Source organism: Neoarius graeffei, chromosome 5, assembly GCF_027579695.1.
Source record: "Neoarius graeffei isolate fNeoGra1 chromosome 5, fNeoGra1.pri, whole genome shotgun sequence".
NCBI classification, from domain to species: Eukaryota; Metazoa; Chordata; class Actinopteri; order Siluriformes; family Ariidae; genus Neoarius; species Neoarius graeffei.
In genome coordinates this window covers 102,988,566-103,014,737 of record NC_083573.1, presented here as the reverse complement: position 1 = coordinate 103,014,737, position 26,172 = coordinate 102,988,566, and positions in this window count along the sequence as shown.

Sequence of the window (26,172 nt, the reverse complement as noted above, 5' to 3'; positions counted from 1 at the left end):
TTAATTTAAGCGAAGATCCAAACTTTTTTCGATATTGACGTCGAGCATAGAGGAGCATGTCATTCTGCTTTCGGTTTCGGCAGCATGGATGCGCTTTACATGAAAGAAGGCACTGATGTGTCTGCCATCGATAAAGGTGTAAAAAACAAGTGGAGGTGGGCTTGGCTGTACGAAATAGGTGAAAACGGAAAGCCATTTAGTTCATGGTGTAAAAAACTAAACATTCCAGGCACTTGCACTTGTGTGCACTCTGACAGCTGAATTTAAGGCAGCTGAATTTAACCCCCCAGTGCTTTGTTGTTTTTACAGCTGAATATCTCAAAAACGAACAATGGTGAAGAATCACTTAACAATAAATTGAATATATTAATCCATTAATTAAGGCCATTATTTAAAAAAATGTTCTGTTTCCGGTCCACCGGCCGGGTGAGTGCCGTTTGTGCGGTTGAATTTTTTTTTTTAACGCCGGTTTTTCGACATTTTTTTCGGGTTCGTAAATCTAAAATCGAACTTGACATTTACGCATTCCCAGGGCTTTCCACTAAGGGCGTATTCACACCTACGTTGTTTGGTCCAGACCAAACGAACCAAATTTCCCTTGGTCCGGACCTTTTGGGTTGGTCTGAATATAAACCACTGAACTCTGGTCCGGACCAAACAAGCGGACCGAGACCGAGCTGCAAGGTCGGACTCGGTCCGGACCAAAGGAACTCTGGTGCGGACCTTTTGGAGGTGTGAAAGTAGACCGGACCTAATCTGACAGTTTTGCTTTTTTGTACCTCGGGAGCTTCCGTCGTTTGTCGAGCATTATGGGAAACAGAGTCTTGACACTCCACCGCAAAGTGCAAACACTGTTTTGGTTGTCAAGGGAACTTTACAACAGTCGTTCAGTCATTCAGACCAGTGTTAGGCTAGACTACAGAGTACAAAAAATGAGTAGGGGGCAAACGTGGGCTGAGGAAGAAACGCGTACCCTTGTGGATATATGGGCAGATGTCCACATATCTGAGCTTTTGGAGAGAACACACAAAAATGCCGACGTGTTTGCTGTATTCAGTGAGAAAATGAAGGAGAAGGGGTTCACGCACTCCCCAGAACAATGTCGGCTAAAAGTGAAGAAACTCCATCAGATCTACATTAAAATCAGGGACATTCTTTCAAAAAGTGGCAGTACTAGCGACGCAAAAAAGAAATTCATCTATTACGATGGATAAGGCGAATATCCCGACACATACCTCCTCCGTCTTGCGTGAAGAGCCAGAACTGTCACATGATGTGCGCTCATCAGCGCTATCCTCCATAGCCACCTTGCCCTTTGAAGTCATCGTTAATAAATTACTTGTACAACAGCATAGTAATCGCACAATTGTGAAAACAGTAAAAACTGGAAAAAACATATAGCTTTGATGACATTAAAAAGAATAACAGCACGGAAAGCCTCCATGACTACTTTTAAACTTAACGCTTTGTGCGCGTGTCGTCTCTGACCAATAGCTGAACGACCTCAGGGCGCGTGGCTTTGTTGACAGATTTTGGTCCACTTACTAAAATGTACAGTGTGAAAGCGAACTGCACCAAAATGAAAAAATAAAAAAAAACATTTGGTTCGGACCAAAGCAAGGGAACTATCCTGGTCTGAATACACCCTAAGGCTCATACTAGCCAGCCATGACAAATAAGGAGATGATAATTCCCAGGCTGTGTGAAATGGTGAGAGTGCTGCAGGGCGCGTATCGCAGGCTATGAGGCTCTGATGCTCTGAGCCTGTGTGAGAGAGAGAGAGAGAGAGAGAGAGAGAGAGAGAGAGAGAGAGAGAGCAGCCCCGCCCCTCTCTGCTCCCTGAGTGCAGCTCGTCGCCTTGGTAACGGTGCTCAGGTGCAGGGAAGAGACACAATATGACAAGCAAAGAGCGCTTTTTCTCAGAGTTCCCTCTCCTCGAACAACGGGGATTTACACGGAAACGAAAGGAGCTATTCACAAAATTCTTGCACAGTGAGCGCTACAAGGCTCTCATGAACACATTGATGTAATTTTTTTGTCTCTAGTGTAAAGAATGTGGACAATAGAGCAAGTTGAAAACAAGTGACTTTTCTGATTTTGCAGTAAAATTGCAGCCACCTTTATAATGGGAGTCTATGGGACAGCGTGCCTGTCCTCTCCTTACTTTCAGGCTTCTCATTCAAAAACTGTAAATCCTATCGTTCAGGTAGACACATTGTGTGAATCAGGACAAGTGTGACTCCCACTTTTAAGAAAATTATGTGTGTAGAGTGAAATTTGTGGCTGAAAACACAGTTTAAATGAGAAAGTTTGAGCTACTTTTTCAAGCTCTCTACACTCTAACTTAACGAGCTCCACTGAAGTGTAACGCCATAGACGCCCATTATAAAGCCGGAATTTCTCCAGAGTTGATCGGGAGTGAACACAAAATAAACTCCTGTGCATGCAGTTCCCAGGATTAAATGCATTTTCTACAGACCATTTATTTATTCACTTTACTCAAATACAAAGTAAAATGGCAGTAAATCTTTCTTTTCTTGCATATTGCATCATGAGGCGTTCCTGGCTTGTAAATCTCTTATTTTAGGTGCATGACACATTCACGCAGCTGAGCGTGCTATGAATTAACAACGACAGCGGTCTGCAGTGGGGCTACAAAACTAAACACTCAGCGAACATTTCTCCATTTGTGTATGCAAATACACTCCAACGACTCAGTTTGGTTTCATTTACAACCAACGGTGTCTTTTGATGCCAGCACGTAATTGAACGAGAGAAGACTGGTTTACCGGAGACAAAATAAGCATTATCTCTGCTTCTGTTCCCTCCGATGTCGCCTCCGACAGCCCCGACACACTACTGCCTCCGCCGAGTGCGCGCGCGCGCACACCGCATGTCGGGGCCGCGGATGAGTTACTCTCTCTTGATCAACGAAGTCGACGGGGAATTTGTGGTTATTATTGGTACAAACAGCACGAATCACAACTTAAATGAGTGCGGTTCAGTTTGACATTATTGTCAGTCCATTAGATAAACATTTAATTTTATTAAAATCGAAAATTAATATTTAGAGCCTGTGGGCTGCAAAAATAAGTCATTAAAGTAGCCAGCTGGACTTAATTGTGCAGTCAGCTGTATGGCCGGCAGCCGGCGCTTGTGGAAAGCCCTGCATTCCGTGCAGGATATAGAACTGAATCAGCTCTGTGCATGTGCTGTGCGGCACAAAAAAATGGCAGCCACCATGAAGGAAGGAGATCCGGAGTTTTCAAACATTTGCTTAAGTGTGAAATCGCAAAATGGTATTCTAGCGAACAACAAAAAGATTCAGGAAAACAAATCATTCAGTGATCATTTTAATAGTGTAATTTCATCCGAACTAGGCCTAACGGTTGATTTAGAACTACAAAAAGTCTGTGTTTCTGAAGGCCAAGAAGGTGCACTTTGGAATGACTTTATTATTAGCCTATATCATGTTTGTGATCTGAGTTTGTTCTACAGAATAAAATGTGTGAATGAGTGCTCATTCAAGACTGGTGATTCCATACTTTTTGCCAGGGGTTCTATAACCCATGTAGGCAAATAGAATTAAGTCAATTGGCAGAAATTTTGAAAGATACAAAGGGGAGAGTGGTATGGTGTGGTGACTTTAATGCACATAGTACATTGTGGGGGGATAAGAATGATGTTAATGGGGATGTGATTGTAGAATTTATGGATGAGGAAGAATTAGTTTGTTTGAATAATGGGTCAAGTACTAGATTGGATGTTAGGGGCACAGAGTCAGCAATAGACCTCACATTAGCTACAATATCATTAGCAAATAAGTGTGCGTTGGAGGTATTGAATGATAATACTATAGGTAGTGATCACTTCCCTATTAAAATTAAAGTGGGTATGGAAGTTCAATTTGAATACGAAGTTAAAAATGAGAGATGGGTTTTAGAGAAAGCGGACTGGGACAAATTTAGAGAGGTAAGTGATGAAATGCTGTCAGTAACAGATAAAGATATTGAAAGCTTCTGTAAAGATATTAGTGCCGGCATAATTAGTGCAGCAAGATTAGCCATTCCTAAGTCCAAACCTAAGCAGTTAAGTAAGATACAGTGGTGCTTGAAAGTTTGTGAACCCTTTAGAATTTTCTATATTTCTGCATAAATATGACCTAAAACATCATCAGATTTTCACACAAGTCCTAAAAGTAGATAAAGAGAACCCAGTTAAACAAATGAGACAAAAATATTATATTTGGTCATTTATTGATTGAGGAAAATGATCCAATATTACATATCTGTGAGTGGCAAAAGTATGTGAACCTCTAGGATTAGCAGTTAATTTGAAGGTGAAATTAGAGTCAAGTGCTTTCAATCAATGGGATGACAATCAGGTGTGAGTGGGCACCCTGTTTTATTTAAAGAACAGGGATCTATCAAAGTCTGATCTTCACAACACGTTTGTGGAAGTGTATCATGGCATGAACAAAGGAGACTTCTGAGGACCTCAGAAAAAGTGTTGTTGATGCTCATTAGGCTGGAAAAGGTTACAAAACCATCTCTAAAGAGTTTGGACTCCACCAATCCACAGTCACAGATTGTGTACAAATGGAGGAAATTCAAGACCATTGTTACCCTCCCTAGGAGTGGTCAACTAACAAAGATCACTCCAAGAGCAATGCATATAATAGTCGGTGAGGTCACAAAGGACCCCAGGGTAACTTCTAAGCAACTGAAGGCCTCTCTCACATTGGCTAATGTTAATGTTCATGAGTCACCATCAGGAGAACACTGAACAGCAATGGTGTGCATGGCAGGGTTGCAAGGAGAAAGCCACTGCTCTCCAAAAAGAACATTGCTGCTTGTCTGCAGTTTGCTAAAGATCACGTGGGCAAGCCAGAAGGCTATTGGAAAAATGTTTTGTGAACAGATGAGACCAAAATATAACTTTTTGGTTTAAATGAGAAGCGTTCTGTTTGGAGAAAGGAAAACACTGCATTCCAGCATAAGAACCTTATCCCATCTGTGAAACATGGTGGTGGTAGTATCGTGGTTTGGGCCTGTTTTGCTGCATCTGGGCCAGGATGGCTTGCCATCATTGATGGAACAATGAATTCTGAATTATACCAGCGAATTCTAAAGGAAAATGTCAGGACATCTGTCCATGAATTTAATCTCAAGAGAAGGTGGGTCATGCAGCAAGACAATGACCCTAAGCACACAAGTCGCTCTACCAAATAATGGTTAAAGAAGAATAAAGTTAATGTTTTGGAATGGCCAAGTCAACGTCCTGACCTTAATCCAATCGAAATAATGTGGGAGGACCTGAAGTGAGCAGTTCATGTGAGGAAACCCACCAACATCCCAGAGTTGAAGCTGTTCTGTATGGAGGAATGGGCTAAAATTCCTCCAAGCCAGTGTGCAGGACTGATCAACAGTTACCAGAAACGTTTAGTTGCAGTTATTGCTGCACAAGGGGGTCACACCAGATACTGAAAGCAAAGGTTCACATACTTTTGCCACTCACAGATATGGAATATTGGAACAAATTTCCTCAATAAATAAATTACCAAGTATAATATATTTTTGTCTCGTTTATTTAACTGGTTTCTCTTTATCTACTTTTAGGACTTGTGTGAAAATCTGATGTTTTAAGTCATATTTATGCAGAAATCTAGAAAATTCTAAAGAGTTCACAAACTTTCAAGCACCACTGTAGTTCCATGGTGGTCTAAATGAATGCAAAAAAGCAATAAAAGATAGGAACAAAGCATTTAGAGTCTTGAAAAGAACGCACAATTTCCAAAATTTAATTGAATTTAAGAAGTCTCAAGCGGTTGTAAGGAAAACCATAAGGAAGGCTAAGAATGGTTACTGGAGAAAGTTTTGTGATTCTATAGGAAGAACTACTCCAGTGGAGAGAGTCTGGGGCATGATAAAGAAAATGAAAGGAAGTGGGAAAGAATATGGTTATCCTGTGTTGATTGACGGTCAAAATATAGCCATTAGTAGTATTGACAAAGCAGAGATAATGGCAAAGACATTTAGTAAGGTACACAGCACTGAAAATCTTAGCCATCAGGAAAAGAGAGCAAGGGCAGAAACAGTTAAAAATTGTCAGCAGGACTGTGAAGAGGTGATAGGTGAGGAGTTGAATGAACTACTCACAATAACTGAACTTAATAATGCACTAAGAAAGTTAGGTAAGTCTTCTCCAGGGGAAGATGGGATTTGTTATTCTATGTTAGAGAACCTAACTGATAAAGGAAAGGAAGTTCTATTGGGTCTTTTATAATAGGGTCTAGACAGAGGGAATAATACCAAAAGTATGGAAAGAATCTATACTAATTATCCCTATTAAAAAGCCTCGGAAAGACCCAAAGATCCCTAGCAACTACAGACCAATAGCACTAACATCTCAGATGGGGAAAACAATGGAAAGAATCATAAATAACAGGCTAATATATACAGTTGAGGCTAAAGGACTGATAGAAAATTATCAGAGTGGTTTTAGAAGAGGCAGAGGCACCATGGATCCTTTAGTACAGGAGTTTTCAAAGTGTGGGAGAGTCAGCCCCCCCCTCGGAGAGCAAATAAATAACAGCGCCCCCCTCACAATTTTTGTTGTTGCTATACTTAATGTTCCATTCGTATTTTTAAAAAAAATGGTTGTTGTACACATTTTTATTTTTTTCTTTTACACATTTTAAACATCTGTGCTTTTTAAAACATCTTGTTTTACACATTTTAAACATCTCATAGCATGGTTAGCTAGCACCTCTTGGCAGACAACACACTGTGGCAGTGGAGCATCTTCAGATCCAGTCCATGAAAATCCAAACTTTAAATAATCGTGGTCATACTTCCTTCTTTTTTCAGTCCCCCAGGATTTCGCGGGCCTTTTTTGTGATTGTTGTGGGCTAAAATGTCTGATGTTGCGGGGGGTTTCCAAAAAAATTGCGATGAAGGTTGCGGTGTTTTTTAGGTTTTTGTTGCGATTACATTGTGGGAGGAAGTGAAAGTTGCGAGAAATTGTTGCGATTTTCTCTTTTTGTGATTTAAAATTGAGTGATATGTTAAATATTAAGTTATTACTGAAAAACTATTGATTAAAAAAACAAAGACACTGAGAAATGGTCATATAAACAACTTTACCAATATAAAAGATTACCAGGACTACAAAAATGCAGAAAAATAGGCTTTACTGATCCAAATGCATCTGTTGGTTCAAAAGTTAAAGTGCAGAGAACCTCACAGCACAACATGAAGTTACCTTAAAATATAAATGCCTCAGCTTTCATGTAAGAAAAAAAAAAACACAATTAATACTAGTACTGTGTGCTGGCAGTCTCTCCTGAAGACTAAATTAAACAATAATTATAAACTAATAAAATAAATGGCTCAGGCTTCATAGAAGAAAAAAAACAATTTGAACAGAATCTCACAGTATGATGCTGAAGCTGCCTAAACAATGGAAAATAAAATACCATTTTGGCAAAAATGTTGGCATCCATTAATTTCTTGTATTAAGTAAAAAAATAATGTAAAGTGCACACAGTCCTTCACTGTAAACATAACACACTTTCAGTAACAGAATTTAAGCCTACATAAACACTGACTCGCACATGCAGTGTTGCCAGATACTGCTGACGTTTTCCAGTCCAAAAATATGTTCAAAATCCACCAAAATGCACTTAAAACCGCCCAATCTGGCAACACTGCGCGCATGCTGCTTCTCTTGAACGTATACACGGAAGTAAGGCGGAAGGTAGTTTGTCGACGTCACCTCAAGATTTGTGGGAAGGTTGCGGTGATTGGATATAATTGCAACACCGCCCTGAATTTGCGGGGATTGGTTGAATCGCAACATCGTGAAATCCTGGAGGGTCTGTTTTTTTGCTTGGCCCAGACCATAGATTTACATAGACTAGATTCCTCACCGCGTATTCCAGAACGTCCGCACAGGGCGGCCATCTTACCACAGACAAGGGGTATGAAGACTTACGCAAGCACAGCACAGCACTCACATTATGATTTACAGGAAATCAAAGTACTGACTTTGATGACAAGATGATGTGTGTGTCTGTTTTAATTGTAGATGTTTATATCAGTATGTTTAGATTTTAACTGCACATTGGAGCCTAGTCAAATGAAATTTCAATCTTCTGTGCTAACATATATTGACTTTGACATGATAATCATCTTTGAATGTTCTTTTTGTAAATGTAAAGATATCTTTTTATCCTTGGAAGTATAACCACACATGATTAATTAAATGCTTTTTTTGTCACAAACTACCGTGAGTCGCTGTCACTGTTTTATACTATTACTTATTCGGGCAGTGCATTTGTTATTATGCTATGATGTGAGTGCATTAGGTTTTTGAGGTGGATGAAGTATTTCTGAAGTTTCAGAAGTGAGTAAGCTGTTTATTTAACTTTAGCTTCCCCTACGGCCCTATCACATGTAAAAATATTTTCACTAAAAATTGGAAATAAATTATATGGTTATTAGTCCTAAGGCCGCAGTTATCCATAAGTATGCGGTGTTTTAGGCTTCTCACAGCATAGGAATTTCAGCATGCATCCTGTCTTAGTCTGTAGTATATTGAAATATTTTCGCCAAGCTATGCGTATTTTTTTTAAAACATAAAATGATTATTCATCATTAATATCATAAATACATACTTCCGTTTTTTTTTTTATATAACAAACCAAACTGTTTGAATATCGATTGAAATTTGAGGAAGTTACGGTCATCTGAAAAGTACATATCGCTACCAACACAATGTAATGGGTAAGCCAGCTGTCTGAGGTAAGATGGCCGCCATGTGTGGACGTTCGACTTCGTTGACGGGCAACAGGGACGAGGCATCTAGTCTTCTATGTAAATCTATGGGCCCAGACTCTGTCTCCTCACTCACTGTAGCTTTAGGTACTAAAAATCGATCCATTTTGTCTCTGGCAAAGGCTAGCTGAAGTTCACCAAATGTCCGCAATAGTAACTTATTCTGGCTTATGTTTCCTCACATTGCACCCCCCCTGAAGAACTCTGGCACCCCCCAGGGGAGGCATGCCCCACACTTTGAAAAGCCCTGCTTTAGTATATTTAGAGGATACCATAAGAAGAGCCCATGTGAATAAGGAATCAGTTGTGGCTGTCTTTTTTGATATTGAGAAGGCATATGACATGATGTGGAAGGAGGGCCTTTTGATTAAGTTAAATAATATGGGAGTCAAGGGAAGAGTTTTTACATGGGTTAAGGAATTCTTATTAGATAGAACAGTAAAGGTGAGGATTAACGGAGTGACAAGTGAGCGGTATCAGGTAGAAAATGGTATCCCACAAGGGAGCATTATCAGTCCTTTACTGTTCTCCATTATGATAAATGACATTTTTAAGGAAGTAGAGAATTTTGTGGATGTAGCATTGTTTGCAGATGATGGTGCTTTATGGAAAAGAGGGAGAAATATTGAATTTGTGGTGAGTAAGATACAGCAAGCAGTTGATGTAGTGAATAAATGGTCCAATAGATGGGGTTTTAGGATCTCTATTTACAAAACTAAAATAATGGCAGTGTTTCCCACAGAAATTTTGGAGACTGTGGGGGCAGCCCATTGGGGGGGGCATGTCCAGTTGAATTGCAGGGGTGCGCGGGGGTTGTTTAAAATTGAGTGATATGTTAAATATTAAGTTATTACTGAAAAACTATTGATTAAAAAAACAGACACTGAGAAATGGTCCTATAAACAACTTTACCAATATAAAAGATTACCAGGACTACAAAAATGCAGAAAAATACGCTTTACTTATCCAAATGCACCTGTTGGTTCAAAAGTTAAAGTGCAGAGAACCTCACAGCACAACATGAAGTTACCTTAAAATATAATATAAATGCCTCAGCTTTCATGTAAGAAAAAAAAACTAATAATACTAGTACTGTGTGTAAGCAGTCTCTCCTGAAGACTAAATTAAACAATAATTATAAACTAATAAAATAAATGGCTCAGGCTTCATAGAAGAAAAAAAAACAATTTGAACAGAATCTCAGTTATGATGCTGAAGCTGCCTAAACAATGGAAAATAAAATACCATTTTGGCAAAAACGTTGGCATCCATTAATTTCTTGTATTAAGTAAAAAAAATATGTTGCCAGATACTGCTGACGTTTTACAGCCCAAAATATGTTCAAAACCCGCCAAAATGCACTTAAAACCGCCCAATCTGGCAACACTGCACGGCACATGCTGCTTCTCTTGAACGGAGGAAGTAAGGTGGAAGGTAGTTTGTCGACGTCACCTCAAGACGACGCCAACGATTGGTCAAATTTGCGGGAAAGTTGCGGTGATTGGATATAATTGCAACACCGCCCTGAATTCTCGGGGATTGGTTGAATTTGTGTTGAAGTTGCAAATGGCAACATCGTGAAATTCTGGAGGGTGTGACCAATGCGCTCTCCATGCGCCTATAAAGCACAATAGCATAGCCTAAATGTCACCTTCTCAATCGTGTCAAAGGCTACATAAAGTTGTATAAACTTACCTTAACATGTAGATGCAGACAGGATGTAGCTAATCAGAGTTGTCTCCTCACGCTGTCTCAGATAGGCAACGCACGCAATGTCAGACTGGGTGCGCCAGTGTCGCCGTGCGTGCGTGTGGGCGGGCGCGGACTGAGACTATGGCGGCCCAAATTAGACTATGGTGGGCCGCCATAGTCTCGTCAATGTGTGGGAAACACTGAATGGTTTTCTCAAGAAAGAAAATGGTTAAGGATATAAAAGTGAATTTCTCTGCTAATGAATTGGAAAGGGTTGACTCCTTTAAATACCTGGGCTTATGGTTTGACCAAAGATTAACGTGGACAGTGCATATGTTAGGGTTTTGCTGGGATTCGAACCTGGTTCGTTGGTGTGATAATCCAGCAAACCCCCACTAGGCCACCAGGGGGATGACTCAAATGCAGAGGCGTGAGGCGGAAGTAGAAAAAGAATCAAAAGGTTTATTTAAACTATATACACTATATACAGGGCAAAACAAAAGACAAAAAAAAACCAAAGAGTATAATCCAAAAGAAAAGCAAAGTGCAAAAATACAAAAGCTAAGAAGATCAAAAAACACAGTACAAAGGAAACTGGAGATAAACATAACAGCACAAAGACTCCGTGACAAGAGGACTGAACTCAGGGGTATAAATAGACAAACTAATAAAGGACACAGGTGAAGATAATTAGGCAATTAACACAAACACAAAACACAGGAACAGTGGCGGCCTCTAGAGGCCAAAATAAACACGACATGAAAAGGAAATAACAGCGGCCTCTAGAGGCCAAAACAGTCCTAGTCCTAACAGGACCCCCCCCTCTAGGAGCGTCTCCTGACGTTCCCAGGGCGATCCGGATGGGCTGAATGGAAGTCCCGACATAGTTCTTTATCAAGGACATCCCGAGCAGGAACCCAGCAGCGCTCCTCAGGACCATAGCCCTCCCAGTCCACCAGATATTGCAACCCGCCGCGGACCCGGCGGGAGTCAAGCAGGCGATTCACAGTGAACACAGTCTGCCCCTGGAAGATGCGGGGGGGTGGGGGGTTCCTAGGGGCAGGGGCATACGTAGATGTCAGTACGGGCCGTAACAGGGAAACATGGAAAGTGGGGTTGATCCTCAGAGTCCGGGGCAACTGGAGCCGGTAGGAGACAGGGTTCACCCTGCGCACCACCTTGAAGGGGCCAATGTAGCGAGGAGCAAGCTTGCGGTTCTCCACCCACAGTGGAAGGTCCTTAGTGGACAGCCAAACACGCTGCCCAGGGCGGAAAGCGTGTGCAGGTCTTCTATGGCGGTTGGCCTGAGTCTGGTTGGTTCTGGAGGTCTGTATGAGGGTCTTCCTGACCTTGCTCCAGGTCTTGCGACACCGTCTCACATATTGGTTGACCGAGGGCACCCCCGCGTCCTCCTCCTGGTCCGGGAACAGAGGTGGCTGGAACCCGAATTGGCACTGGAATGGCGACAGCTTGGTGGCCGATGACTGCAGGGTGTTGTGGGCGTACTCCACCCATGGCAGCCAGGTGCTCCACGATGTCGGGTTATCCATAGCCAGGCCTCGCAGGGTGGTTTCCAGGTCCTGGTTGAGCCTCTCCGTCTGACCATTGGACTGTGGGTGAAACCCAGAGGAGAGGCTGGCAGTGGCTCCGATGACCTTGCAGAACCCGTGCCACACTCGGGAGGAGAACTGGGGCCCTCAGTCTGAGACGATGTCCTGTGGAAGACCAAAGACTCGGAAGACATGATTAAACAAAAGTTTCGCAGTTTCAAGAGCAGAGGGGAGTTTGCACAGTGGTATGAAGCGGCAGGCCTTGGAGAATCTGTCAACTAAGACCAAAATGACCGTGTTACCTTGTGACTCAGGGAGACCCGTGATAAAGTCGACTGCCACGTGGGACCAGGGACGCCGGGGAATGGTCAGAGGATGCAGGAGACCCTGGGGACGCTGTCGTGGGTTCTTGGTTCTGGTCCAAACCTCACAGGACAGGACAAATGACCTTACTTCCTTCTCCATGTTAGGCCACCAGAAGCGTCTTTTCAGGAAGTCCAGGGTCCTCCGAGCTCCCGGGTGGGCGGTGAGAGGGGAAGAGTGACCCCACTGGAGAACCTTGGCCCGGGCTTGATGTGGGATGTACAAGAGGCCTGGTGGCCCCGTCCCAGGACCGGGGTCCTGGCGTTGGGCTCGTCGGACAGCCTCCTCAATACCCCAGCGGACAGGGGCCACAATCCGGGACACAGGGATAATAGGCCCGACTTCATTCTCCCTGTTAGTGGCAGAGAACAGTCTGGACAGTGCGTCAGGTTTGGTGTTCTTGGAGCCGGGGCGGTATGAGAGGGTGAAGTCAAACCGACTGAAAAACAGGGCCCACCTAGCCTGTCGAGGGTTCAGTCTCTTGGCTTGCTGGAGGTACTCCAGGTTCTTGTGGTCAGTCCAAACCAGGAATGGATGTTGTGCTCCCTCCAGCCAGTGCCTCCACTCCTCAAGGGCCAGTTTGACCGCTAGCAGTTCTCGATCCCCCACATCGTACCGGGACTCAGCAGGACTCAGGCGGTGGGAGAAGTAAGCGCAGGGGTGCAGCTTTCCTTCCGAACGTTGAGAGAGCACCGCGCCGACACCACTGTCCGAGGCGTCCACCTCCACGATGAATGGTTGGGAGGTGTCCGGGAGAACCAGAATGGGTGCCGTGCAGAAGCGGTCCTTGAGGTCTTTGAACGCCTTTTCTGCCTGAGGAGACCAGCCATAAGATCCACCTGTCCCTTTGGTGAGGTCAGACATGGGTGCTGCCACAGAACTGAAGTTCCTGATGAACTTGCGGTAGAAGTTAGCGAATCCTAAGAACCGCTGAACCTCCTTAACGGACTTGGGAGTAGGCCAATCCCGGACGGCCAGGGTCTTGGCAGGGTCCATTTGGAGTTGGCCTGTCCGTACAATAAATCCCAGAAAGGAGACCTCGGGAACATGAAATTCGCATTTCTGGGCCTTGGCGAACAGATTGTTCTGTAGCAGCCTCTGGAGAACCTGGCGGACATGGTGGCGGTGCTCCTGCACGGTCTTGGAAAAGATAAGGATGTCGTCGAGGTAGACAAAAACGTATAGGTTAATCATGTCCCTTAAGACGTCGTTGATTAGGGCCTGAAAAACAGCTGGTGCGTTGGTGAGTCCGAAGGGCATCACCTGGTATTCGTAGTGCCCAGACGGGGTGTTAAAGGCAGTCTTCCACTCGTCTCCCTGTCGGATACGGATGAGGTGGTATGCGTTCCGTAGGTCCAACTTGGTGAAGACGGTGGCGCCTTGGAGCAGGTCGAAAGCTGTGGACATCAGCGGAAGGGGATATCGGTTGCGCACAGTGATCTTATTCAGGCCCCTGTAATCAATACATGGTCGGAGCCCCCCATCCTTCTTGCCGACAAAGAAGAAGCCGGCTCCAGCAGGTGAAGTGGAGGGTCGAATAAACCCAGAGACCAGGGCATCTTTGAGGTATTCCTCCATGGCCTTGCATTCTGGCTGAGAGAGTGAAAACAGTCTGCCACGAGGAGGGGTAGTCCCAGGGAGCAAGTCGATGGCACAGTCGTAGGCCCGGTGCGGAGGAAGAACGGCGGCCCTGCTCTTGCTGAATACCTCCTTGAGATCCCAGTACTCTGTGGGAACTTGAGATAACTCGGTGAGATCAGGGGGCTCGGCAGGAGACACAGGAGAGCTAGAGAGCAGACAAGAGGCATGGCATGCAGGGCCCCATTCCACAACCTGGCTTGTTACCCAGTCTATGCGAGGGTTGTGGCGAGTAAGCCAAGGAAGGCCTAGAATAACTGGGAACTCAGGTGAAGGAATCAGGTGCAGGGATATTTCTTCCTTGTGACCTTGAGACTGGAGGAAAACAGGAGAAGTAACTTGGGTGACTCTTCCATCACCTAACGCTTGGCCATCGAGGGCAGACACAGACAGTGGGACTTCAAGAGGTGCAGTCGGAATATTGATGCTTTGGGCGAAGTGAATATCCATAAAGTTCCCAGCCGCCCCTGAGTCTATCAAAGCTTGACAAGAGTGGACAGACTCACCCCAGGAGATGGAGACCGGGATGTAGATTCCTTGGCCAGGGAGTCCGGGAGAGAGGGTAGGCCCCGTCACAACCCTCCCTTGGCTGGACGGGGCGGTCCTTTTCCCAAGAGTTCGGGACATGATGCTCGGAAGTGACCAGGCTTGCCACAGTAGATGCAGCACTTGTCCCTCCTTCTGCGCTCCCTCTCAGATGCGGAGAGGCGAGTACGACCCACTTGCATGGGTTCTGGACAGTCACTGAAGGAGGTAGACGGTTTCCAGGTAGAGGTAGGGAGGCTGGGGGGGCTCAAGGCTTGGTGGCGTTCTCTCATCCTGTTGTCCAGATGAATAGCATGTGATTTGAGGGTTTCGAGGTCACTTGGGCATCCAATAGAGGCCAGACCGTCCTTGATGGGGTCAGACAGACCATGGTGGAAGGCTGACACCAGGGCAGTCTCGTTCCATCCACTTACTGCTGCGAGTGTTCGGAACGAGATGGCGTAATCTGCGACGCTTCCTCCTTGCCGGATGGACATGAGCTTTCGGGCTGCGTCGGTACTGATGTCTGCCTGATCGAAGACCCGAAGCATCTCTTCAGAAAACAGCTGGAAATCAAAGCACTCAGGTCCCTGTCTTTGCCAGATAGCAGTAGCCCAGGCTCGCGCCTTACCAGCTAATAAGGTGATCACAAAGGCAATCTTGCGGCGATCCGTAGTGTAGGTGGTAGGCTGAAGCTCAAAGGTGAGTTGACACTGGGTAAGGAACTCTCGGCACTCACTGTGCTTGCCGTCATACCTCTGTGGTGCAGGAAGGCTGGGTTCGCGAGGTGAAGAAGGCAGCATTGCAGGAGGCACTGGAGCAGGAGTGGGAGCTGGATCAGGAGCAGGAACTGGATCAGGAGATGCAGGCAGAGATGTCAGCTGTGCCAGGGTTTTCCCAATTTGCTGAAGCAGTTCCTCGTGGCGAGCGAGGGCCTCACGTTGGCTGGTGAGCGTACGTCCATGAGCGTCCATGGTCGCTCCGAAGCGTGTCAAAGCTGCCATAATTCCCTGAAGGTTGGCCGGGTAGACAGTTGAAGCAGCCTCTGCTGAGTCGGTCATGACGGAGTCTTTCTGTTAGGGTTTTGCTGGGATTCGAACCTGGTTCGTTGGTGTGATAATCCAGCAAACCCCCACTAGGCCACCAGGGGGATGACTCAAATGCAGAGGCGTGAGGCGGAAGTAGAAAAAGAATCAAAAGGTTTATTTAAACTATATACACTATATACAGGGCAAAACAAAAGACAAAAAAAAACCAAAGAGTATAATCCAAAAGAAAAGCAAAGTGCAAAAATACAAAAGCTAAGAAGATCAAAAAACACAGTACAAAGGAAACTGGAGATAAACATAACAGCACAAAGACTCCGTGACAAGAGGACTGAACTCAGGGGTATAAATAGACAAACTAATTAAGGACATAGGTGAAGATAATTAGGCAATTAACACAAACACAAAACACAGGAACAGTGGCGGCCTCTAGAGGCCAAAATAAACACGACATGAAAAGGAAATAACAGCGGCCTCTAGAGGCCAAAACAGTCCTAGTCCTAACAGCATATACAAAAAATGATTGATAAATGCAAGAAAGTAATAAATGTAATGAGATGTCTATGCGGAGTGGAGTGGGGAGCAAGCAGACATGCTTTAAGAACAATTTATACAGGTTTGATTAGGTCTGTGCTTGACTATGGAAGTATAATATATGGATCTGCAGCCAAAACACTGCGGAATAAGTTGGATGTGATCCAAAATCAAGCATTAAGGTTATGCTGTGGTGTCTGCTATCCAGGTGGAGATGGGAGAAATGCCTCTTCATCTTAGAAGAGAACAGTTAGCCATTGTGTATTGGGCAAATTTAAAGGGTCATAATGAAAATCATATGAGTCAACCAGTCCTGAGGCAATGTCAAGAGCGTGGAAATGCCCGTCAGAAGTTTTGGTTGGGTGATTAATGACAAAGTTAATGAGACAGGGTTTAGTGAATTAAAGATAAGTCCTACTGTGCCTATCCCAGCTGTCCCACCATGGGTCTTTAAAGAGATATCCATTGACCTGGGGTTATTAGAGGAGATGCAAGAGAGTAACATGGACAAATTAAGGGTTCAGAGCTATCTTATGGAGATGTATAGAGAGGATATAATTCTATATACAGATGCCTCTAAAATGGCTGGTAAAAGAGTTGGGGTTGCTTTTGTTATCCCAAAGTTAAAAGTCAAAGTAGGAAAAAGAATCAATGATATAGCGGTTTATACAGCGGAGTTGGTTGCTGTGTGGCTAGCCCTGCTATGGGTGGAAGTTAACAGGCCAAGGAAGGCAGTAATTGCTTCAGACTCCAGCTCAGCTTTGATTAGCATTGGAACGTCCCAGTCAAACTCAAGGCAGGACATTGTGTATGAAATATTACAAGTTGCAAATAATCTGTTAAAGACAGGAGTTAGGATAACTCTTGTATGGGTACCAGCTCATATAGGAGTTGTAGGGAATGAGATGGCAGATGAGTGCGCTAAACAAGCAGCTGGAAATCCCAGCATAGATATTGAAGTCGCTTACAGCAAGGCAGAAATTAAAAGTATGATTAAAAACATAGTTAAGGGGAAATGGCAAACATTATGGGACAATGGCCAGACTGGGAGACAGTTTTATAATATCCAGAATAGAGCCCTGCACTCCCGCAGGAGTCCCACGGGACCCGACGCAAAGCAGTGCGGCGGGGGACAAATTTTGAAAGCTCATTGCGGGCGGGAGGGGGAGTGCACAATGCAGGAGCGGGCGGGAGAGGTGATAAGCTGCAGTCCCGCTAACTAAAAACGTGTTTAAAATAAAATGTATAAATTATTAATTTATGTGTATGTGGCAGCGGGGGCGTGGCCAAGCAGCAGTCTGTGAATGGAGGGCAGGGTCGGGGAAAGTAAGTGGCTAGCTCATTACACCTGATGTCAATTTGTGTGTGTGTGTGTGTGTGTGTGTGTGTGTGTGTGTGTTTGTTGCAGGGATGGAGTATAAAGGGAGGGGGAGAGGAGAGAACCAACCATAACACTTGTGTGAGTGAGTAAGAAAGAAAGAAAGCTGAAAAGCCGAATAAAGAGCGTGTGTGTAAACACAAACTCTCGCCTGCCGTGCTTCTGTGCTCCACCCACACCGGGGTTTACTACAGTCCCCGGTTTCAGCACCACTGTAGTAAACCCCGGTGTGGGTGGAGCACAGAAGCACGGCAGGCGAGAGTTTGTGTTTACACACACTTTATTCGGCTTTTCAGCTTGCTTGCTTTCTTTCTTTCTCACTCACTCACTCACTCACACACAAGTGTTGTGGTCGGGGAGAGCTGCTTCTCTCCTCTCCCCCTCCCTTTATACTCCATCCCTGCAACACACACACACACACACACACACACACACACACACACACACACACACACAAATTGACATCAGGTGTAATGACCTAGCCACTTACCTTCCCCGACCCCGCCCTCCATTCACAGACTGCTGCTTGGCCACGCCCCCGCTGCCACAGTCTATCATATATCATTTGTGCTGGATATTTTATTTGGCATTAATAAAAACATTTTAAGATGCCTAAATTTGCGGATGCGGTCTAATCTCGCGTACGTTTCTGATTCCTTTCCGCTCTTCCGTGTTTGAGATCTCCAATCATGGCAGAAGAGCAGAGCTCCTCTAGTGAAGCTCACAGTGCTTCAGAAGTAAGTGCTGCTTTAAAAAGAAAGTAGGGGGCGGGGCACCATCACGCTGTCTTTAAATTATATTAATTTCTTATAGGCCTACCCAATCCACATTGCACCAGTCCCCTACTGCTACCTCTGTGGGTGGTGAACCCACAGGAGGTCGGGCCCACGTCAGCTCTTCGGGCTGAGCCCGGCCGGGCCCCATGGGCAAAGGCCCGGCCACCAAGCGCTCGCATACGAGCCCCAACCCCGGGCCTGGCTCCAGGGTGGGGCCCCGGCTGCGTCATCCCAGGCGACGTCACGGTCCTCGGATTTTTCTCCATAGGGGTTTTGGTGAACTGCTCTTAGTCTGGCCTGTCACCCAGGACCTGTCTGCCTTGGGAAACCCTGACAGGGGCATAATGCCCCCGACAACATAGCTCCTAGGATCATTCAAGCACACAAACCCCTCCACCACAATAAGGTGGCAGTCGAAGGCAGGGGCCTCGACGACCTGATCCCCGGACACAGCGGCTGGCTGTTGGGACATGGAATGTCACTTCGCTGGGGGGGAAAGAGCCTGAGCTTGTGCGGGAGGTTGAGAGGTACCGGCTAGAGATAGTCGGGCTCACCTCCACGCACAGCTTGGGCTCTGGAACCCAGCTCCTCGAGAGGGGCTGGACTCTCCACTTCTCTGGAGTCGCCCGTGGTGAGCGGCGGCGGGCTGGTGTGGGCTTGCTTATAGCTCCCCAGCTCAGCCACCATGTGTTGGAGTTTACCCCAGTGAACGAGAGGGTCGCCTCGCTGCGCCTTCGGATTGGGGAGAGGGCTCTTGCTGTTGTTTGTGCCTATGGCCCAAATAGCAGTATAGAGTATCCGGCCTTCTTGGAGTCCCTGGGAGAGGTACTGAGGAGTGCTCAGACTGGGGACTCCATTGTGTTACTGGGGGACTTCAATGCTCACATAGAAGATGACAGTGACACCTGGAGGGGCGTGGTTGGGAGGAACGGCCTCCCCGATCTGAACCCGAGTGGTGTTTTGTTATTGGACTTCTGTGCTAGTCACGGTTTGTCCATAATGAACACCATGTTCGAGCACAGGGGTGTCCATAAGTGCACGTGGCACCAGGACACCTTAGGTCGGAGGTCAATGATAGACTTTGTAGTCGTTTCATCTGATCTCCGGCCCTATGTCTTGGACACTCGGGTGAAGAGAGGGGCTGAGCTGTCAACTGATCACCACCTGGTGGTGAGTTGGATCCGCTGGCGGAGGAGGAAGCTGGACAGACCTGGCAGGCCCAAACGTATGGTGAGGGTCTGCTGGGAACGTCTGGCTGAGCACTCTGTCGGGGAGGTCTTTAACTCCCACCTCCGGGAGAGCTTTTCCCAGCTTCCGAGGGAGGCGGGGGACATTGAGCCTGAGTGGACCATGTTCTCTACCTCCATTGTGGACGCAGCTGTTCAGAGCTGTGGCCGCAAGGTCTCCGGTGCCTGTCGTGGCGGCAATCCCCGAACCCGGTGGTGGACACCGGAAGTAAGGGATGCCGTCAAGCTGAAGAAGGAGTCCTATCGGGCCATGTTAACCTCCAGGACTCCCGAGGCAGCTGACGGGTATCGGCAGGCCAGGCGTGCTGCAGCTCGGGCAGTTGCGGAGGCAAAAACTCGGAACTGGGAGGAGTTCGGGGAGGCCATGGAGAAGGACTATCGGTCGGCCTCGAAGAAATTCTGGCAAACCGTCCGGCGCCTCAGGAGGGGGAAGCAGTACTCTGCCAACACTGTTTACAGTGCGGGTGGGGAGCTGTTGACCTCGACTGGGGACATTGTCGGGCGGTGGAAGGAATACTTTGAGGATCTCCTCAATCCCACCGTCATGTCTTCCACTGAGGAGACTGAGGCTGATGACTCAGAGGTGGACTCGTCCATTACCCAAGCCGAAGTCACTGAGGTGGTTTGCAAGCTCCTCGGTGGCAAGGCACCGGGGGTGGATGAGATCCGCCCTGAGTATCTCAAGTCTCTGGATGTTGTGGGGCTGTCTTGGTTGACACGCCTCTGCAACATCGCGTGGCGGTCAGGGACAGTGCCTCTGGAGTGGCAGACTGGGGTGGTGGTCCCTCTTTTTAAGAAAGGGGACCGGAGAGTGTGCCCCAATTATAGGGGAATCACACTTCTCAGCCTCCCAGGGAAGGTTTACTCCAGGGTACTGGAGAGGAGAATTCGACCAATAGTCGAACCTCGGATCCAGGAGGAACAATGCGGTTTTCGTCCTGGTCGCGGAACACTGGACCAGCTCTATACCCTTCATAGGGTGCTCGAGGGTTCATGGGAGTTTGCCCAACCAGTCCACATGTGCTTTGTGGATCTGGAGAAGGCATTCGACCGTGTCCCCCGTAGTATTCTGTGGGGGGTGCTTCGGGAGTATGGGGTTCGGGGCTCTTTGCTAAGGGCTGTCCGGTCCCTGTACGAACGGAGCAGGAGTCTGGTTCGCATTGCTGGCAGTAAGTCAGACCTGTTCCCAGTGCATGTTGGACTCCGGCAGGGCTGCCCTTTGTCACCGGTTCTGTTCATAATTTTTATGGACAGAATTTCTAGGCGCAGCCAGGGGCCAGAAGGAATCCTGTTTGGGAACCACAGGATTTCATCTCTGCTTTTTGCGGATGATGTTGTCCTGTTGGCTTCTTCAAACCAGGACCTTCAGCATGCACTGGGGCGGTTTGCAGTCGAGTGTGAAGCGGCTGGGATGAGAATCAGCACCTCCAAGTCCGAGGCCATGGTTCTCGACCGGAAAAGGGTGGCTTGCCCTCTCCAGGTTGGTGGAGAAGTTCTGCCTCAAGTGGAGGAGTTTAAGTATCTCGGGATCTTGTTCACGAGTGAGGGAAGGATGGAGCGTGAGATCGACAGGCGGATCGGTGCAGCCTCCGCAGTGATGCGGTCGCTTTACCGGTCCGTTGTGGTGAAGAAGGAGCTGAGCCAAAAGGCGAAGCTCTCAATTTACCGGTCGATCTACGTTCCGACTCTCACCTATGGTCATGAGCTTTGGGTAATGACCGAAAGGACAAGATCGCGGATACAAGCGGCCGAAATGAGTTTCCTTCGCAGGGTGGCTGGGCGCTCCCTTAGAGATAGGGTGAGAAGCACAGTCACTCGGGAGGAGCTCAGAGTAGAGCCGCTGCTGCTCCACATCGAGAGGAATCAGCTGAGGTGGCTCGGGCATCTTTTTCGGATGCCTCCTGGACGCCTCCCTGGGGAGGTGTTCCAGGCATGTTCCCCCGGGAGGAGGCCCCGGGGAAGACCCAGGACACGCTGGAGGGACTATGTCTCTCGGCTGGCCTGGGAACACCTCGGTGTTCTTCCCGAGGAGCTGGCCGAGGTGTCTGGGGAAAGGGAAGTTTGGGCTTCCCTGCTTAGACTGCTGCCTCCGCGACCCGGTCCCGGATAAAGCGGAAGAAGAAGAGACGAGACGAGACTTATAGGCCTACTTGTATTTCCTAGAATGTAAATGCGAGGAGTGACATATAAGCTATGTGCAATGTACAATATTCTTAATATCCACTGTAGATTTTGGTAGGTGTGTTGGGTATCTCTGTAAAGCCTCAGCTGCGCATGCCGCCTGGCAACACGCACCCTCGCTACGTGCGCTAGGTGAATGATCGGTCAGTGGAGAGCTCAGCTAAGCTCAACATGTTTAATTCCCCAAGCCAATGACAAGAACTTTCGTGAGAAATAACGCGAACGTCTGCATCATGTGGGATTTGCGGGCAGGAGCGGGACAAAATATGGCGAGCGGGACAAAATATGGCAGGCGGGAGCAGGACTGAAAATCATAATTCTTTGCAGGAGCGGGCGGGAGCGGGACTGCACAGTGCGGGAGCGGGACTGAAAATTCTGTCCCACGCAGACCTCTAATCCAGAACAAAGTGGGAAAGAGCAGAAACACCAACAGAAGTAAGGAAGAGGAGGATGCTTTTTCAAGAATGAAGTTTGGTCACACAAGATTAAATAGTTCTTTGATGTTAAAAAAGCATGCAGATGGAAAATGTGATTTCTGTGGCATCCCAGAGTCTACAGAGCATGTTGTTTTGCAATGTCCTAAATACCAGGAAGAAAGACAAAGATTAATTTTACAGTTGCAGGAGAAACAATTAGTGTTAAACTTGCAGGACATTCTGCAAAGAAGTACAGGTGAAATCTGTTTCAAATATGTATTTAGTTTCTTAAGGAACACAGGTTTAATTAAAATAATTTAGGTTGGTTTTTTTTTTTTAATTTAAACTCAAATACCACACCCCAGTCCAGCTGGTGGCGGTAATGCACCATTGAAGCTAGTTGCCAACCGCCATAAAACCAGAAGAAGGAGAAGAATTCGTGGGGATTGGTTGAATTTGCATTGAAGTTGCAAATCAGAATATAACGAAATCCTGGAGGGTCTGGTATGTGTATGTTTAACAGAGTTCGAGTGTGTTTTTAAGAATGTCACTGGCATTCCAGCCTCAGGGAGCAATTCCACAGTTGTGGGGCTGCTGCGTACTGACTATATAAGTGGCAAGGCAAGTTTATTTATATAGCGCATTTCATACACAGTGGCAGTTCAATGTGCTTTACAGAGGTAAAGGCAAAACAGTAAACAATAGAAAATAAAATTACATAAAGGGGGAAGAAGAGAGAAAAAATAATATAAGAATTAAACAATAGTAGAAATAAAATAATAAAATGAAGTAAAAGTTCAGTAAAAAAACAGCAGAATAAAATAGAATAAAAAGTTAAGTAAAGTTTAAAACATGCAAAGACTGTAAAAGTTAAGTAAAGTTTTAAAACATGTAAAGATGATATTTATCAGTTAGCAGAAAGCATCTGAAAACAGCTTGGTCTCGGTGGTATGTTACATAACCTCAGTTTATGATGTAATCCTCTATGCCTGAGCAGTCTAGAGTGCTGTCCAAGAAAGCAACAGATTTTGCAACATTGGTTCAAATCCTGGCATAGATGTATTTTTGAGCGGGCTATTTTTTCTATTAATGTACCGTAGCTTCTATTTCCCAATCAGACAAAGGCTGAGCTCAGACCTGCACAGGTCTCTCATTTTTATGTCAGTCCACACAAACCAGAGTACTTTAACTTTATTTTATTTAATAACTGTTCAATAAAACTTCATTAAAATAACTTTTGCTGCATTGTGTCTGTTCCAAACCTCCCACATAAGCAAAACAAATCATGTGATGATCATATACAGTATTATTGACATAATTTCGCACTGGAACTACAAGGCTAATGTGACTAATATGCTAAGAGGACTGCTAATGAGAAAATGTATGGGTAGGGAAAGTTGCTAAACAGGAAGGTAATGGATTATGGAGAAGCCATGAAGGGGTTCCAGTGTCTCTGCCTTGTTCATTCAGTATTTTGATTCTTGATGTATGTAGACCATTGTCACGCAGGGCTGCCAACTTTTCAAAATTCCTTGGAGTGAGATTTTTTTTGGGGCGGGGTTCGACGGCAAAATTTTTCTGCGCACCACGCAGTAAGTGGGAATTTTGTATTCAATTTGATATTCACTTGTCCCCCTGCATTCTGGTGTTTTTGTTTGTGGGTCGTTCAGCTGGAGATGGACAATGAAAGGGGGGGTTGAGATTTTGGATTTAGTAGATGTTCCTGCATTCTGGTGGATTTTTGGAGTGGCCTGCTGGAGATGTGCCATACCTACATTCTTACACACCCTGACTTGCCAGGCCTTCAGCTTGTGGCCAACAAAAGCACCAAGTTTTGGCTTAAAAGCCCCCACACTAGAAAACTACAGATGACTGCCAATGTTCCTGTAGCCCTATAGACCTGTGTTTCAGATTTAAAGGCAAGTTCATGTTTGAAAATATTTCATCAGCTAAGCCTAAACACCTTCTTAATTGAAACTAAATGTTATGTTTTTAATAACTGTTGCAAAAATAAGATTGTCCCTCACTGACTATTCATTATGCATTTAAGGGCTTTCCCCACCACTGGGTTCAGCAGAAGATTGGCATGGGGAAAAATATCAACAGCAAAAGAACAAATAAAATGCTTAAACAGTAAGCAAAATGTGCATGTGCTACAAGAAACATTAAAATGATTAAGTTTGAACAGTATTGAAACGCAAAAAGCTGAACCTTGGCCATAGGTGGGAATGTGCACACAAAGTTGGGCTTAAAAATTTTGGTCATACTTAAGCTATATTAATTCTTATCTATATTTCTTATTTGTAATCATCAGGGCCTGTTATCTGACAAATATTCTCTACCTGTCTTGCCCTCTTTGAAACCCTGTCTCAGTATATTGTTCTCTGTTTTTTTTTTTAATTATTCACAGCAGCCTATACAAGTCAATGATTTAATAACCTACATGTTTTTGGTCATGTTCATGAAAAAGACGCTAGCAAATATGTCCATTAATGCATTTATGACAAATTGAGTGTGGCATATAATTTGTGCAAACTTATGTTTCTTAACTGACACCTCAATCTTTTTGGATTGACTTGAATTGAAGGAGACTATGCAATGTCAATTTCTGGCTGAATTAGGCTACTTATTTGTACCAAAATGTGTTTCCCTGCATTTTCACTGCCTATGTGCCTATTGCATCCTGTCCTTGATTGATGTTTTGAATAACTGTTGCATTCTGAAGAGCATTAGGTTTCATCAAAAAATGATACAAGATTAGTCTTTCAGAGACATCCATTCTTCATTCAAGGCATTTTCACACCACTGGGTTTAGCAGAACATTTACATAAACAGCAATACACAAATAATCAAATAAAGTGCTGAAACAGTGAGCAGATCTCATCTCATCTCATTATCTCTAGCCACTTTATCCTGTTCTACAGGGTCGCAGGCAAGCTGGAGCCTATCCCAGCTGACTACGGGCGAGAGGTGGGGTACACCCTGGACAAGTCGCCAGGTCAACAGTGAGCAGATGTGCTGCAAAAAACTGAATTTGAACAATGCTTCAACAGCATGTTCACAAAAAGCTAGAGAAGTCCTAAGTTTTGTGTGCTTGATTGTACAGGCCTGTGGCCTTCTTGGAGGCCTTGATGATCGTGGGCGAGGGCTCCTACTTAAAGCAGGGCTCCAAGTCTGCCATCTTTACAGTCATGATTGAGGAAAGGGTACCATCTAGGGCCAAACTGTTTCTTGTCTTTGTTTTGTTGAGGCCCACCACAGAAAACACCCTTTCTGCATCGGAATGTGGGAGGACGAGGACCAGCTTTGAAATCACAGCAAGCCTCTGAAATTGGTTTACTCCTGTCACTTGTGCCAAATGAACCAAGAACACAATGGAAATATGCCCTCATGTGATGTTTCCTTTTATCTCTTTTGACAAATGAGTATAGGTTGATGCACAGACAAAATACCAGTACATGCATCCACCATGATGCTTTATATGTACTGGTATCAATAATGCTCAAGAGGTTGTTTCTACTATTTTCTTGGTGTACAAAGATAAGCTTTACCTTATCTTTCCATGTAGCCATTTCAGCCCAGAAGCTTTCGATTTCAAATTCCTCTGAGTGCTGCAGTGGTGGTAATGGCATTGTCTGGTACTCCAGAAACTCCTCTGCCAGTAGATCATGCTCCGTTGGTCCATGGTATGGGAGCAGGTGGGGAAACCTATTTATGAAAGTACAGTTACAAGTTACTTGTTTTTGATATATGGTCATCAACCAACAGCAGTACATACAAACATTTAAAAAGAGATGCCACTTAGGGACAGCTCATTCTAAGAGGCAAAATTCTATGGTTAAAATGCCTTTTCATTAGCCTGGCCACAAATTCAAGATATTTTAGATAAAATAACAAGTAGTAATTACTGAAAGATCCTAACCTCTCAACAAAGTAAAGGACATCTTCTATGTCACATTCAGACCTCTGTCGGACATCTACAAATTTGG